This window comes from Triticum aestivum, chromosome 4A (assembly GCF_018294505.1).
Source record: "Triticum aestivum cultivar Chinese Spring chromosome 4A, IWGSC CS RefSeq v2.1, whole genome shotgun sequence".
In the NCBI taxonomy this organism is placed as follows: Eukaryota; Viridiplantae; Streptophyta; class Magnoliopsida; order Poales; family Poaceae; genus Triticum; species Triticum aestivum.
The window spans coordinates 691,351,168-691,357,728 of NC_057803.1; the positions used below are offsets into that span (position 1 = coordinate 691,351,168).

The 6,561-nt window shown below is 47.5% G+C and overlaps 1 pseudogene; it reads right to left on the minus strand.

The window, feature by feature from the left end:
* Positions 1–2,405: 2,405 nt before the first annotated feature.
* LOC123083171 (cationic peroxidase SPC4-like) overlaps positions 2,406–6,561 on the minus strand; it is a 5,839-nt pseudogene continuing 1,683 nt past the window's right edge.

Genomic DNA, 6,561 nt, shown 5'->3' on the forward strand with positions numbered 1-6,561 from the left:
GTTCGGGCCCTCTCGATGGAGGTAAAATGCTACTGCCTGCTTGATTGATATTGATGATATGAGTGTTACAAGAGTTGATCTACCACGAGAAAGTAGAGGCTAAACCCTAGAAGCTAGCCTATGATGATTATGAATGTTGTAATCATCCTCATACCGACTAAACTCTCCGGTTTATATAGACACCGGAGAGAGCTAGAGTTTACATGGAGTCGGTTACAAGGAAGGAAATATGATATCCGAATCACCAAGCTTGTCTTCCATGCAGTATTGAGTCTTGTATCTTCACGTCCAACAGTCCGGCCAAAGTATATAGTCCGGCTGTCCGGATACCCCCTAATCCAGGAATCCCTCAGCGGCAACAGGTGTGGCCGCTGCTACCAGTGCGGCAAGCGCGGCCATTTCAAGAGGGACTGCCCGAAGCTGCGGAAGGCACCGGCGGCGGAGCAGGCGCTGCTGGCGAACGTCGACGTCGATGACAACGGCCTCCTCTAGGCCACGACTTAGGTGGAGAGTGCTGGGCAATAAGCCGCGGCGAGCCCGGGGCGCGGTGTGCGCGTGGGTGCGTGTAGTGGCCGCGTCCGGTTCGGCCCGTGGCAGGGCTCGGGTGCGTGCGTGCGCGACCGAGCGTAGGAGTGTGTGTGCGTGAGCTAGCGTGTGTGTGTGTGGGGCCATGCAGGTCTGTTAGCTAGGATCCAGGGGAGTAGACCGCGCCGGGCGCGCGGCGAGGCCGTGGCGATCGCGTCCGGGCGCGATGAGCGGGTGCAGCAGACCGCGCGGGACGTGGGTGAGTGGGGGAGCGAGTGGGTGCGAGACGAGGCCCGGCATGTTAGTGCTCGCAGGTATAAGTCCCCCTCTCCTCTGTGTAGCTGATTGACACGTCGAGTTCGTGCTCGAGGGGAAGAAAAGGGCGTTCGTGCGCCGGCAAAACTCCATTGTCCACTGCCTCCTCCGATCTTCTTCTTCCTCCTTCTTCTGTCGTTTGAGCGCAGAGAGAGAGCGAGGTAGAGCTAGGGCAAGCTATGGTTCGGGGGGGGAGAGCCACGGCAACAACAAGGAGACACATGGACGACATGAAGCATGCGCATGCCCACACTAGCCAGCAGAAGTAGATAAATTGTAAGCCCACCCCAGTTGAGAGGCATGGATGACCTTGTAGCATTAATACTGCAACGAGTGAAATAAAAGATGTTTCCTTCTCAGTCTATTCCCTCTAGCAACTGAAGAGCTCATGATCCCAAGGCGAAGAACTGATGACTATTAGCAAACAATGAGCCAATGACACTAGGAAGTATCGGGAAATCATCTCAAGAGGTCCAAATTCAAACATTAACCAAATGTTTCGGTGTTGGAGTAACTAAAGATGCTGCTGCTACACGGGAACATTTTGTACAATTGACCATCATGGCAGTGTAATAAGTTTTCATATTTCAGTTATCTTATTCATTGTTACTCTCCAAACTTAATCATGGCGGTGCAATAAGTTAACCTATTTCAGTTATGTTGTTCATTGTTAGAATATTCCAAGTTAATCAAGGCATTATAATAAGTTTGTAAATTCTTCATTTACAAAGCTGGAAAATGGTGTGAATTATTGTGTTGTAGAGCGGGTTGACAAGCCTTGGCCTCTGGTTCTTTAGAGATGTTTGTCCAAGCTGTGAGAAATATTCCATGAGCAGAATTGTGGATGGGTACTTGACAAGCAGCAGTTTGAGCAACAGTTGTCCAAGCTAAAGATTGAAAATGACAAGCTTTGCTTACTGCCTCCCGGACAAAGTCGCGCACGATGGACTCCGCCCGCGGGCAGGTCCGCCGGTAGAAGTCAAACGACAGGCCACGCGCCACGGGAGGCTGGGCCGCAGAAGCCACATGCCCAAGCGAGCTGGCCACTACCACCGCCACCGCCACCACAAGTGCTACTAGGAGAGGAGCACGAGCCATGTCGATCTCTCCGTGTGTGTGTCCGGGCTGCTACGTTTTTTTGTCTTTACTTTGCTGATCAGGATATCAATTTGTAGGCAGGATTCAAGGGTAGCACACCACTTGATTACTCATCGTACAAGGATCAACAAGTGTGTGACGTCAAGTAGTTCCAACTAAGGATTGGAATAGGTGACATGACATTGCCAAGGTGCCAATCCGCCATTCCTGTCGATTGCTTACTGCCACGCATGAGGGTCATCACGCCATAGAGTACACTTGACATGGACAAACATGCTGATTTCGAGCGAAAACCCACGGCACCTCCATCTATAGACGCAATTGGTTATGGGAAAGGCTACGCGTGCCGTCGTAGACAAATCACAGCGTGTTTGTTATAGTCCAGTAATGGAACTATTTACATTTTCTGGGAACGTCCAAAAATAAGTGTCGATAAATCATTTTGAGAGTAAAGAATGTATGGATTACTCAGACCCACTACTTAATAAAATCAACGGCTCAGATCTATTATATAGCCTTGCTCTCATATATGATAAGAGGAGTTAGGAGAAACCATGTTGAAACTGCTTTGTGTGTTGAAAGTGTGGATGAGTTCGGAAAAATTATAATCTCAGTTGCTTCAAGGGGTTCATTGTCAGGAACTTGCATATATCTCTCTCGATCTAAGGATTCATGGCAGGATGAGCTAAGAATTTGAATTAGATAGAGGAATTCCTCCCAACCACCCACACCTCTATCCGAGTACAAGACCGGCCTCAGCCATCCAAATCCTAGCCAAACCGAGACGAGGGCGTCAACGGCTATTTGTAAACGCGTACACCCGCTCAGCGGGCCCAGTTTGGGCTTGCAAGTCACTGGGGAGGCCTCTTGGGCCGAGTTGACTTGGGCCTGTCTTGATTCACTGTAGACGTCATGCGTTTGTCGACAGCTGCCGCGCCCTGTTCACCATCCAGCTTGCCAGGAGTGCCGTTGCTGGCCATTGGGTCGCTAACACCCCCCTCCGTTGAGAAGCGGCTTGTCCCCAAGCCGGTGCACGGGGAAATTGTTGAGGAAGAGAATCGATGTCATTCCACGTAGCTTCTTCCATCGAAGTGTCGCTCCACTGTACAAGTCCTTGAGCAATGGTACGTTTGCCACTTTAAAGTACACGCTTCTGCAGAATCTTGACAGGAACCTGCAAATGGCCAGTAGCACAAGGAAGCACTTTCTGGATTGTGCAGTCAGGATGGACAACCTGTCTAAGTTGCGAGACATGAAAAACGGGATGTATTTTACTGCCCGGTGGGAGTGCCAGTCGATTAGCCACTTCTCCAATCTTCTCCAGAACCTCATAAGGGCCAAAATACTTGAAAGCAAGTTTGTGGTTGGATCGATGCACAACTGATGACTGAACATAAGGCTGAAGTTTCAGACACACTTTATCTCCCACTGCAAAATGCCTTTCTCTTTGATGCTTACCTGCCTGACTTTTCATGCGTTGTCGTGCTCTCAGGAGGTGTTGCCTGACAGATTCCACTACTGCCTGTCTTTCTTCCGGCCACACTTGGATATCCACAGGAGCTATAGAGTCTGGTGCAGATATACCAAAAAATCGTGGAAGGTGCCCATAGAGCACTTCAAAGGGGGATTTACCCACAGCTGAATGCCAGTTAGTGTTATACCAGAATTCACACATAGAGAACCACTTGCTCCATTTCGCAGGGTGAGAACTGATAAAGCTGCGAAGATAACCTTCCACTTGTTGATTCACTCGCTTTGTCTATCCATCCGTAGCTGGGTGATATGCAGAGCTCATATTGAGGTGAGCACTAGTTCTTTTAACAAGTTGTTGCCAAAAAGAGCTAGTGAATATAGCATCTCTGTCTGACACAATAGTTGCTGGCATTCCATGCAATTTGTACACATTGTCGAAGAAAATGTTAGCAACTTTATAAGCAGTGTAGGGGTGTTTGAGGGCCATAAAGTGATCATACTTAGTAAACTTGTCAATAACCAGCAGGATGCAGTCATATGAGAAAGACGAGGGCAATCCTGTGATAAAGTCCATGGTAAAAGATTCCCAGGCCTGTTTAGGAAATGGCAGAGGTGAGAGAAGTCTTGGATAGTTAACTCTCTCTACCTTAGATTGCTGACAAGTCATGCAAGATTACACTTTATGTTTAATGAATTGCTTCATGCCAACCCATCGAAAGAGTGAGTGTATTCTTCTGTAAGTGACAGGAAATCCTGAATGCCCCCCCCCCCCCACTGGACTACCATGGAATGCAGAGAATACTTTGGCATGCAATTCAGGATGATTACCAATCCATATACATCCCTTATACCTAATGATCCCTTGGATTAATTGGTAGTTAGGTTTTGCCTTTGGATCAACAGAAAGCTGTTGCAATAGTTTAGTTGCCTTATCATCATTTCCATAACTGGCAATGATTTCTTCCATCCAAACAGGCTGAGCTCTGAATATACTAAGCACTTGTGAATTGGGCCTTCTGGATAAAGCATCGGTAGCTGAATTTTCAACCCCCTTCTTGTACACAATCTGATAGTTAAGGCCCATCAATTTTGTAAGAGCCTTCTGCTGCCAAACTGTGTGAAGTTTCTGGTTCTGCAGATGAACCAACCTCTTCTGATCAGTTCTAATAGTAAACTGCTACACATGCAAATAAGCTTTCCATTGTTCCACTGCAAGGAGAATGGCCATGTATTCTTTTTGATATACAGATAGAGCCCTGCTTTTTGGTCCAAGGGCCTTGCTGACATATGCTAGGGGATGGCCTTCCTGCATGAGCACAACTCCAATCCCTACATCACAAGCATCTGTTTCAATAACAAAATGTTTCTCAAAATTAGGGAGAGCTAAAACTGGTGCTTCCACAAGGGCCTTCTTCAGAACAATAAATGATTGTTCTATAACTGGAGTCCACACAAAAGGAACTCCCTTCTCGAGCAACTCTCTCAAGGGCCTGCAAATGATGCCATAATGCTTAATAAAATTTTTGTAATACCCACTGAGCCCTAGAAGTCCTCTGATCTCCTTAAAATTCTCAGGAAGTGGCCACTGTTGTACTGTCTGAAGTTTACTGGTCCACTTGTCTACTGTCCACTTGTCTAGATGCTTACAAGCTAGCCAAGCCTTTCAGCGGCTGCATCGACGATGGTCTGCACAAGGGACGGCCACTGGAGCGCGCCGGCGGCAGGGCCGGGGTTGCCGGCGGAGCAGTTCCGTCGGACCTCTCCCAGGTCGTTGGTGCGCACCCTCATCTGGCCCATCTTGCCAATGGACACGCCGAACTACTCGAAGAAGTCCCGCTGGCTCCGCGCAAAGCGCTCGACGATGGGCCGGGTGATGTCGGTTGTGAAGAGGACCTTGTCGGAGAAGAACAACCCCTCCCGGTTCACCAGGTCGACATAGTACTGGTTGTCGAACACGTTGGGCGTGCGCATGTCCAGCACGGTGCATCGGTCGGTGCCCCTGACAGGGCACATCCCTTTCAATCTGGCAAGGAAGAGGGCACTACTAGGAAAAGGGCTATAGCTAATATGGACATTAATGGCGCACCACAAATGTGGTGCACCACTGCTATATAGCAGTGGCGCATCATATATAGGTACGCCATTAAACTCCAAATAATAATGGCGCACCACATCCACGGTGCGCCACTACTAAATTTTTTTTTCAAAACTAGTAATGGCGCACCAGGGTTAACTAGTAATGGCGCGCCACACCCTCGGTGCGCCACTACTAACAAATTTTTTATTTTTTTAAAAAAACTAGTAATGGCGCACCAGGGGATAGTGCGCAATTACTAGTTTTAACTAGTAATGGCGCACCACACCCACGATGCGCCATTACTAACTTTGTCCAAAAATTTCACCAAATGCATCCCCATGTGGACCGCCTTTTCAGTTTTTAAAAAAATAAAAGAAAATGATGAAAATGTCAAAAAAAATAAAAGGAAATAAGTTTCCCACGTGATATGTGGTCTAGTTGTTGGGAAGATTTACAAATATGAATTTCAAATTTATTTGCAAAATCTCTCGGGAATTTAGTAAAATGGGCATAACTCGGATTAAAAAGGTTTTTATATGAAAAATCATCTACTCGAAAAGTTACATCTGAATTCAACCGAGGGAACCTAGTTGAAGATTTTTAGAATCCTCAAAAACCTAACAGAAAAAAAGGTATGGGGCTTTCAAGATCTGGAGAGGTAAAAAAATTCAAAAAAAATCAAACTCAGTAATGGCGCACCTGCCCATGGTGCGCCATTACTATCTTCCCGACTTCAAAATTCAAACTATATCAAAAAAAAAATAGTAATGGCGCACCTGCCTAAGGTGCGCCATTACTATCTTCCCGCCTTCAAAATTCAAAATAAATCAAAAAAATAAAAAAAGTTAGTAATGGCGCACCTGCCCACGGTGCGCCATTACTATGCCGTATATATGGCTGAGCGGGGTCCTCTCCTCCTTATCTCTTCATTTTTCTCCTCCACTCCACCTCTCCTTAACTCCATCTCCTCCTCTCCTCCACTCCATCTCCCCTCCTCTCCTCCACCATACTTCTCTCCGGCGACCTCATCCTCCTCCTCCTCTCCGGCGACCTCCTCCTCCCTCCTCTCGTCC